This window comes from Protomyctophum parallelum (genome assembly GCF_964188405.1).
Source record: "Protomyctophum parallelum genome assembly, chromosome: 2".
Classification (NCBI taxonomy): domain Eukaryota; kingdom Metazoa; phylum Chordata; class Actinopteri; order Myctophiformes; family Myctophidae; genus Protomyctophum; species Protomyctophum parallelum.
The window spans coordinates 21,770-33,353 of record NC_139699.1 but is presented as its reverse complement, the minus strand read 5'-3'; positions in this window follow the sequence as shown (position 1 = coordinate 33,353).

The following is an 11,584-nucleotide window of genomic DNA, read 5'->3' as shown; positions in this document are numbered from 1 at the left end:
TAATCTGTAATAATGACGATATGTTTTAGTGTCGGGAGGATTAAAGGTAATGCTCCTGTGTATACATGTATGTAATCTGTAATAATGACGATATGTTTTAGTGTCGGGGGGATTAAAGGTAATGCTCCTGTGTATACATGTATGTAATCTGTAATAATGACGATATGTTTTAGTGTTGGGGGGATTAAAGGTAATGCTCCTGTGTATACATGTATGTAATCTGGCACCACTGCCGTATCAGGCACAATTAGTCATTACGTCATTTGCTGGGACGGTGCATACGCATCAAAATTGGCGGGACGGCTGGGACGGTGCGTACGGCGCAAAGTAACCACAGTATACCGCTAATCAACTTACTAATTACATATACATAGTATATGTATAACTAGCTCTCAATGATGACGTAATAAAGATGTGGATTAAAGGACCCAATGCCAGAGTGTATTACATGTATGTAATCTGGCACCACTGCCGTATCAGGCACAAGTAGTCATTACTGAGATTTGACAGTTTGTAGCGGTCGAAAGTACTTGCGCGCTCTGCTTGCGCACTAGTAGGCCATTTATGGCCTACTAGTGTGCAACAAGCAAGTATGCACTCGACAGAGTGCAGTTCTAGTTACTTGCGCAAGCAGAGCGCGCAAGTAATAATTTCGCCCGGTCTTCGTTCACCGTGACAGCCTACCCGCCATTTGACGTGTATGTAAAAAAACCAGCAAATCCGTGCCTGGTTTGCTGGGACCAGATTACATAAATGACCATATGTCTTACGTCATCATTTAGAGCTAGTCATACGTAGACTATATACATAATCAGTCAAATAAAATAGCAAATTGTGCCTGATCTGCTGGGACCAGAGTACGTGGTGTGTATATGTATGACTAGCTCTCAATGATGACGTAAGAAATATGGTCATTTGTGTAATCTGGTCCCAGCAAACCAGGCACAAATCTGCTGTTTTATTTGCATACGCATCAAATGGCGGGTTGGCTGTCACGGTTTTTGGCGCAAAAAAGATCCCTTTTTAGTAAAAAACTAAAAAGGGATCCAGAATATATCTACATCGATAAAACTGTATTTCTTATATAGATAGAAACTTGAACCATACTTAATAATACTAGGTGTTTATATGCATAAAGTAGGTAGGTAGCAAATAGTTACACCTAATAATTATACATTTCAAACGTTCCTTCACAGAGATACTGAGATTTGACAGTTTACAGCGGTCGAAAGTACTTGCGCGCTCTGCGCAAGCAAGTATGCACTCGATAGAGTGCAGTTCTAGTTTTTACTATAATTAGGTGAGAAATGCAGCTTGTGCCTACATGGAAACTACACAGATATCTATCCGATTGTTCATGTTTATATATCACTGTTAACAACTTTAAAACTTATCATATGTTGCATCAACTGCAGCGAGCAAAGGCTCTGCTCTGCTGCATCCAATAATACATATATCAGCCTAGTCCAGTGCGGACTGGTGATTTCATTTGTATTTGTGCCGAGTGCGAAGCTTAACAATAGGTACTACAGATACTGTGGATCTTAACCTACCAATAATAGGAAGCGGGGCAAGCGAGCTGGAGTGCGGGCTAGACTGAGTGCTAATCGTAGCAGACCGGCTATCCCCACAATCTTGCTAGCAAATGTGCGCTCTCTTGAGTGCCAAATGGATTACATCAGGCTTTTGAGAGCTTCTAAGCAGAGCATGAGAGACTGCTGTGCCACCGTTTACACGGAGACCTGGCTCGACCAGAATATAACGGACAACGCAATTCACCTGGACGGGCTGTCACTATTTAGGGCTGACAGAGTGCTAGCCTCGGCAGGTAAACTGAGGCGGTCCGGCGGTCTGGCTGTCTACATAAACAAATCCTGGTGCCAAGACGCCAGGGTGGTATCGACACACTGCTCACCACAAGTAGAGCTCATGATTGTAAACTGTCGACCGTTCTATCTGCCACGGGAGCTGACGGCCGTCATCATTGTAGCGGTCTATGTACCACCGGAGGCTAATGTGAAGGAAGCGATGGGACTACTTTACAACAACATCAATGCGCAGCAGACGGCGCATCCCGACGCTTTTTTTGTGATAGCTGGGGACTTCAACCAGGCAAGTCTCAAAACTGTGTTACCAAAATTCTATCAGCATGTTGACTGTGAGACGAGGGGCAACAACACATTAGATCATGTGTACACCAACATAAAAAATGGCTATAGAGCAGCCCCCCTCCCCAATATTGGCTCTTCTGACCATGCAGCTGTAATGCTCACACCTATTTATAGACCCCGGGTGAAACAGAGCAGAGCAGAACTGAAGGAGGTTAGAATGTGGCCACAGGAGGCAATCCCAGCACTGCAAGATTGTTTTGAAGACACACGGTGGGACATATTTAAGGAGGCAGCAACATATTAGGCGGGTAAAAATATGGTTTGACCCTAAAAAAATTGCAACAAAAGATTTCTCAACTTTCTTTTGTAGTATTAGGTGTGCTTAAGAACATACTAAAAGTTTACCAAAGTTTGACCACCGGAAAGGTGTTATTTTCAAGATGGCCGCCGCCAGTTCTTAAAATACCATTACTCCTCCATTATTCATCCTAGAAAAATAATTTTGGTGTCTAACCCTATGTTTTGGTTATCTAGGAATCCAATTAGCATATATAAATTATATAAAAGTACAATGATATATTAAAGCAATTGTTTATAAGGTTATAACAGTGTAATAGGACATTTCCCTTTTCTATAATGCCGTACTGCTGTATAGGTGAATTCATCACCTATACACAATTCACATTCTGTTGAAGCTTTCAGGAGATTTATTTTGATACCATAACAATAAGGAATATATTCATTATTACTGGGTGGTACTGTCATGTGACATTTGTAAAAGCATGGCTGCCAAGTGATAGACTGCATGGGAATATTACACAAATCATGGAATAAATTTACAGAGAAATGTCTGCCCTTTTTTTTGTAAAGGTGTCTGGCAATAATAATAAAAATAAGTCCCCTATAAGGGTAGTGGTTCCCAAACTGTGGGCCGGGACAAACATTGTCTTTGCAGCAAACACACTCAGTCAGAACCAAATGGCCACTTGTCTGGTCTATGGGGAAGATGGACTCCTCAGTGGGGATACAGTGGAGAGAAATGGCCCCTCATGGGCCTAGAGCAGGGGTGTCGAACTCAACTTGGGGCGAGGGCCGCATTGGTCAAAAGGTCACTTGATGGGGGCCACAACCAGTTGCGGATGCACGCTCGATGTCTCAGTCAGTCACTGCTATAATATCTATCTATCTATCTATCTATCTATCTATCTATCTATCTATCTATCTATCTATCTATCTATCTATCTATCTATCTATCTATCTATCTATGCTATGCTATGCTATGCTATGCTCAGACCCAGCAAGCCACACACAGTGCTCAGACCCAGACAGCCAGCAAGCCACACACATAGTGCTCAGACCCAGCCAGCCACACACATAGCTCCGTAAGGGAATCTTCAAAAAACTGAAGAGGCTACTGGAGATTGGAGAACCTGATTTGGACATGATCTGATGCAGGACAATATTATGTCACTATGACAGAAAGAGAAGATGGGTCTGGCCACATTCATTCACCCCATAATCTCAGTGGAAATAGGGGAATATGTTGACAATAGTCGACAGCTCTGCCAAATAATAATCGATTAATTGAACCCACCCCCCATATTAATCAATATCACAACATGGAGGTCTTAGAACTACCACCACAGGGACAGACAAGCCCCAAGCTCTCAAGCTCTCAAGTGCCCCATAGCTTTAATGGGACATGTACTGTATGCGCCACCTCGGACACGCATAGAGGAGAAGACCATGAGGGTCTTCTTAACTTTGCTCTTCTGTGCTCCAAGTCCCCAGGGAGAAATCCAGTGACCCCCACTCCCCATACTCCCCTGTACCCACCTGAGGGGAACCCTAGGCCCACTAAACTCTAGACCGGACCCCCTTTACCTTCTCACCCAACCCCACCTATCATACTCCCCTCTGCACCCGGTAGAGACTTAGGTTCTGACTACTCTGCACTAAGAGTAAATAGAGCGTCGCAGTCCCGCCCCCTCGAGAGAGACGGAGAAGAAATCACCGTTCATTTTCCTCATAGACTTTTCAAAAAGTTTTTATTTAAAGACGTTTACGCCGCGGACAAAGCCAACTCTTGTCGTGACAAATCATGACAATAAACACAATGTTTTGGGCCAAACAAATAATTATAAAGTAGCAGATTACAACACTTGTTGTTTTTCTTCTTTGTAATTATTTGTTTGGTCCAAAATATTGTGTTTGTTGTCATGATTTGTCACAACAAGAGTTGGCTTTGTACGACGCTTATAATGTCTTTCAATAAATACGTTTCGAAATGTCTATGGGAAAAATGCATTGGGAATTATTTCCTGGGCCTGGCGTCGTCATGAAAGGGGGCGGGACTGCGACGCTCTATAATGGAAGAAATTAGTTTTGGGTGGGGTGTATAATGATGAATTATTTACAGTAGTTTGAGCCAAAGTTTATCCACCAAGCTATCCAAAATGTTTCAATATTGCAAACATGTAGACTATTATCTATCAACTGACAATATTCTCTGCCACAACCTTCTGAATTACTGAAAATTGTGACTATTAGTTTTGTTGTGTTTTGAGGATATCTTGAAACTTTATTCCAAAAAATATATAAATATTCAGACATTTATTAAATATTTAGTTTAGTTAACTTGAAACTGGTGACTATTTCAGAGGGTTTTAACAGAGTCACAAACACAATATTGGATTTCACAATTATCTAATTGTATCTCTGCAATTTGAACAAGTTCAATGGACTCCTATACCCCAAAAACATAGGGTTAGACACAAAAAGTACTTGTCTAGGATGAATAATGAAGGAGTTAGGCTATTTTAATGGTTTTTAGGCCACCATCTTGAAAATAACACCTTTCGGGTGGTCAAACTTTGGTAAACTTTTAGTATGTTATTAGGGACACCTAATACTACAAAAAACTGTTGAGAAACCTTTTGTTGCAATTTTTTTGGGGTAAGGTGCTTTTTTTTCATAGATTTTGTTAGAGCCATTTTCTATTTATGATGATTTATATTTATTCTGATTATTATTGCCTGCTTTATGATATGTATTTATTTTGTGGTCATTTAAATTATTATAAACGCTATGAATTTGATGGACTGAATGGAGGTTTCCCCTCCCCTTTTGAGAAAGGATATCTAGGTGCTAGGCACCTGGTGACAGATAGGTGACTCCCTGCTGGGAGATAGAATGGACTCCCTGCTGGGAGAGAATGTGGCATAGACGGGGAAGCTCACAGTTTGTTGACCGTGCTCACAGTCTCTTTTTGTTTTATTTGAATACAAGTTTATGTTATGAGAGGAGAAATAAATATGATTTGTTCTGACAAAACAATCCGATCTCCGTGAGTATTTGAATCTACAAGAGGAGAGGCGACGCGAGTTATACAGCAACAATAGACTGCAACACCACCCCGACAAAACAGTGGCCTTATTTGGATCTGTTAAGAAAGGCCACGATATTAGTCAACAAACTCCGCATGGTGCGGTAGTAAAGGACGGCAACATTTCACAACTACAAGCGGCTTGGAAACGGCAACATTGACGACAACCTCACCTTGGACTTGAAGTTGTTTCCCCAACGGGCCGTGAGTAGTAGCCTAGCCCAAGGCTATAAAAGCCAAACAAAGGAGCTGCTGCTCAAAATTATGAATGAAATGTCGCGCCGATGCGCTGTTGCTTTATTGTGAGTGAATTAAACGAAAAGCAAATGTTGCGCGCTGATGCGCTGTTGTGAAATGGATGCGCTGAAATTAATTGGAACGAAAAATAAATGCTGCGCTGATGTTGGGAAATAATAAAATGATAAATGGATGCTTTGAAATGAAACTAAATGAAAAGCAAAATGAAATGAAATGAAGGAATGCTTTGCATATAACTGACAAATCAAAGGGAGGTTCTCAAATAAAGTCTTTGATCAAACTCAAACTGTGTGGAGAACGTTATATCTAACAATGGAAGAGGAGGTGGTTTCTGTTGACCCCGCCGCGGCGGAGGATGATGTTAAATCACTGAGTGGAACGCGCAGAGGGAAACTTGGTGTTTGCACTCGTAAAATGAGAGAGGTTCAAACTTTGCTCGTACCGGGTGGAAATGTGAAAGAGGTTCAATATGATGTTGCCTCATTTAAAATGTCACTGGATGAATTCATTCACTATCATGGGTTGGTTCAAAATCTCCTGTCTGACGAGACAAAGAAGGAGGATAATGATGCATGGTATGAACCAAAACTAAACTTGTTTCACGAGTTCTTGCATGAAGTTGACATGTGGGTAAATGAACAAAAACAAATGACTGTGGAACCCCATGACAGCGCCTCAAATGTGTCAAATGAGTCAAAACGATCAAAAGCAAAATCAACTAAATCTACCACTTCGTCAGTCAAGTCAGCCCGACTCAGGGCTGAGACAGAGAAGGCTGCACTCCTTATAAGGGCATCAACATTAAAGGCAAAGCAGGCTCTAGAAATGGAACAGGTTAACATGGACCAGGAGCAAGCTATTGAGCAGACTAAAATACGAGCCAGACTGGAAAAAATGGAACTGGATATCAGCCTGGCTGAATCTGACGCTAAATTAAAGGTCCTGGCGGATTTTGAATCCAGTTCACAACCACCATCAGAACTGCTTAAATCACAACCACAAATGCCACAGTCAAAATCACATGATGCCATGAATGAGTATTTGGAAAGTAAAACCAAAAATGCAAATGCAACAATTTATTCACTTGGAGCCAGACAAAAAACAAAATTTCAAGGAATGTCAAACCGTGGCCCAGGCCCACTAGAACCCGTAGCAACTCACAGGACCCAACAGCAGCAACCAATGGGATTTGGGACAGGAACTAGAGTGTCAAACAATGACAACTTCTTGACTGTAATTCAGAGGCAAAATGAGATTGCTGATTTACTGATTGTTCAGCAAAAAATGACATCACTTCCCTCTATAGAAATCCCAGTTTACGATGGCGACCCTCTAAATTACCAGGCATTTATGAGGTCATTTGAACATTGTATTGAGGAAAAAACAAAAAGCCGCCAAGATAGGCTATATTACTTGGAACAATATACCTCTGGGCCTTGCAAAGAATTGGTTAGGAGCTGTCTTCACATGAATGCTAACGAAGGCTACATTCAGGCCAAAACCCTGTTAAAGAAGCATTTTGGTGATGACATGAAGATTGCAAGCGCCTATATGGAAAAAGCTCTGAATTGGAACTCTATTAAATCAGAGGATGGAGATGCATTGCACTGTTATGCGCTTTATCTGAGAGGCTGCTGTAATGCAATGAGAGATTTGGAGGATATAGAGGAGCTGGATTTGGGCTCTAACCTGAAACTGATTGTGTCCAAGCTGCCTTATAAATTAAGGGAAAAATGGAGAGCAACAGCTTGTGACATTTTGGAACAGACTCATAGGAGAGCCAGATTGACGAACTTGGTTAAATTTATGGAGAAGCAGGCTAGTATACTGCAAGACCCGCTTTACGGTGACATTAATGACTCACCTGCCAATGTGAAGACTTCAAGACCCAGAACTGCTGTGGAGTCTAAATCTAGCAGATCTACAGGCAGGGGGAGTAGTTTTGCTACTACAATGGAAATTGTGCCTGACAGCAATGCTGAAAATACACTGCTCAACATGCCTTTAGGTGTGCATGATGCCTCATGTCTCTACTGTACAGGCAAGCATCCTTTATCTGAATGTCAGAAAATGAATGTACAAGCACATGAATCTAAAATCCAGTTTCTCAGAGAGAGAGGACTATGCTTTAGATGTTTGAGAGGAGGACATTTGGGCCGTAATTGTGCACAAAGAATGACCTGTCAGAATTGCCAGGCCAAACACCCTACTATTCTGCACATTAATGGATTCAAACCAGAGATGGTCAAATCTAACGAGGCAGAATGGCATAATGAAAGGCATGCGGAAACATCGTCTGTCACCAGCGCTCTGGTGTCACTTAGAGAGGGTGAAGGAACCGGGGCTGGTAAAGACTGCATACTTATAGTGCCAGTGCAGGTGAAACTTCGCAGTGGAAATAGGAGTGTACTCACCTACGCCTTCCTGGACCCAGGTAGTACTGATACATTCTGTACAGAGAAGCTCATGAGGCAGCTCAATGCTAAAGGACAGAGAACTGAAGTTCTTCTGCAGACCATGGGAACAGAGAAAACTGTCAAGAGCTTTGAGCTCACTGGTCTAGAAGTAAGAAACATGGAAGGTGGTACATACTTGCCATTGCCCAAGTTATACACCCAAGACAGGATACCTGTAACAAAAAGAAATATACTCACCCAGACGTATCTTGACAAATGGCCTTATCTGCAGGAGATCAAGGTCAGAGGAATTGATGCTGACGTGGAGCTCCTTATTGGAGTGAATACCCCAAAAGCCACGGAGCCACGGAAGATCATCAATAGTCAAGAGAACGGTCCCTATGCAGTGAAAACATTGCTAGGTTGGGTGGTGAATGGACCACTGCATGCTTCCACTGCTGTGGATAAGAAACGTCGCATGGTCTCGGTGAATCGGATCTCAATCGTTCACATTGAGAAAGAACAACATGCACATGACTTCACAGGGAAGGTACCATCAGATCTACAAAAGGAAAACAGCAAACTGCGGTACAGACCACACCATGGTGTTTACCATACACACAAGAAACGCAAGAAAAATATGAAACCTCTTTTGGATACGAGTCAGAAGCTACAAAACTCTGGGACTCATGCAACTCGTGCCCTCAACCTTTCATCGGAGGACTTGGAAAATGCTGAAAACGCCAAGGAGGAAATGTCCTCACTGGAGAAAGGAATACAGTGCAATAAAGGAAGCTCCCTTTACAAGCTGGACCCTAACATTGACAATGGAATTATGAGAGTGGGAGGAAGGATTAGGAGGATGGCTATGCCAACTGAGATTAAACGAACAAAGATCCTACCTAAACAAATTCAATCATACCCCCCGAACTGTTCAGAAATGAGGACCAACATACAAGGAGGAGATGGAGGCAGGTACAACACCTCGCCAACCTATTTCGGAAATGTGGGACCAAGGATATGGAATAAAATCAAGAGAGATTTCATCCCTGGAGACCTCGTTGTCATTGTTGATGACAACCCACCGAGGAACTCGTGGCTCCTGGGACGAGTCATCAAGACCCTTCCAGGACCTCAAGGACTTGTTCGTAGCGTCCTGGTAGAAACCAAGACCAACGTCATTCAACGACCCGTCACCAAGCTCTGCCTGCTCTTGGAAACAGCTGACAGAGCCTACTAAGCCCCTTCTTCTGGTCACATGCCCCCCCCCCCCGGAGCAATGCACACATACACACACATTCATGCGCACACTCGTTCACTTGGATCATACAGACTTTGGTCGCTTGAATAACGGACTTGAATACGAACAAGAAGAAAAAAATATATGAACTTGATTATGCATATTATATGCTGAGGACAAGTGTCCTATATGCTTTCATGCTAATGGCTCTTTGATGTCTTATTATTTGGTAATTGCTTTGTAAGCAATTCGGGGCTGGTATGTTAGAGCCATTTTCTATTTATGATGATTTATATTTATTCTGATTATTATTGCCTGCTTTATGATATGTATTTATTTTGTGGTCATTTAAATTATTATAAACGCTATGAATTTGATGGACTGAATGGAGGTTTCCCCTCCCCTTTTGAGAAAGGATATCTAGGTGCTAGGCACCTGGTGACAGATAGGTGACTCCCTGCTGGGAGATAGAATGGACTCCCTGCTGGGAGAGAATGTGGCATAGACGGGGAAGCTCACAGTTTGTTGACCGTGCTCACAGTCTCTTTTTGTTTTATTTGAATACAAGTTTATGTTATGAGAGGAGAAATAAATATGATTTGTTCTGACAAAACAATCCGATCTCCGTGAGTATTTGAATCTACAAGAGGAGAGGCGACGCGAGTTATACAGCAACAATAGACTGCAACACCACCCCGACAAAACAGTGGCCTTATTTGGATCTGTTAAGAAAGGCCACGATAGATTTACTCGCCTATATGACAACGTTGTCAACCTGGATGAGTATACAGAGACTGTCATTGGATACATCAATAAATGTATTGAGGACGTGACGGAGATTAAGACCATTAGGAAGATAGCCAATCAGAAACCTTGGCTGACCAGAGATGTCTACACACTGTTGAGGGCTCGAGATGTGGCATTTCAATCTGGGGACACCGCAGCGTTTAAGCTGGCAAAAAACAACCTGGCTCGGGGCATCAGGGATGCGAAGCGGCTGTATGGGCAGACTACTTCACGAACAACAACGACCCCAGACGCTTGTGGCAGGGCTTTAGGACACTGTCTGATTACAAGCCCCTCTCCCAGCAGGTTGGCCACAACGACCCCTCACTACCAGACAGACTCAATGACTTTTATGCACGGTTTGAGGTCGACACCACCACCGAGGCACAGATCCCCCCACCATCTCCCAGCAAGCAGAGGCTGCAGCTGCGTCGGCAGCCGGGGTAAAGAGGGCCTTCGCCAGCGTCAACCCACGCAAGGCGGTAGGACCGGATGGGATTCCTGGGTGTGTGGTGAAGGGGTGTGCTGAGCAACTTAAGGATGTTTTTTCAGATATCTTTAATATATCGCTCAGCCAGGCAGTTGTGCCCACCTGCCTCAAGAGCGCCACCATCGTGCCAGTGCCAAAAAAGCCAAATCCAACTGGTCTAAATGACTTCCGACCTGTGGCCCTTACACCGGTGGTGATGAAGTGTTTTGAGCGGCTTGTACTACAACACATCAAGAGCAGCCTGCCTGCAGACCTGGATCCACTACAGTTTGCATACAGAGCCAATCGCTCCACAGATGACGCCGTCTCAACTGCACTCCACCTCACCTTGTCACATCTAGAGAAAGAGAACACCTACGCCAGGCTCCTGTTCATTGATTTTAGCTCAGCATTTAACACCATTATTCCACAACAGTTGGTGGAAAAGCTGTGGCTGCTGAATGTGGACCATGGCACCTGCACCTGGATCCTCAACTTCCTGTCTCAGAGGCAACAGCGAGTCAAAGTCAACGGCCAAACATCTGGGACCGTCACAGTGAGCACAGGATGGCCTCAGGGCTGGCCAAACTGATCTGGGACCATCACAGTGAGCACAGGATGGCCTCAGGGCTGGCCAAACTGATCTGGTACCATCACAGTGAGCACAGGATGGCCTGTGAGCCCCTGCTGTTCAGCCTGCTGACCCACGACTGCTCTGCCAAATTTGGCAGTAATCACATCCTCAAATTTGCTGATGACACTACTGTGGTGGGGCTCATTAGTAAAAATGATGAGTCTGACTATAGGAAGGAGGTGGATCTGCTTACAGAGCGGTGCAGTTCACATAACCTCTTTCTGAATGTGGACAAAACAAAGGAGATGGTGGTTGATTTTAGGAGAAGAGCCAGCAGCTGCCATCATACACCACTGACCATCGGT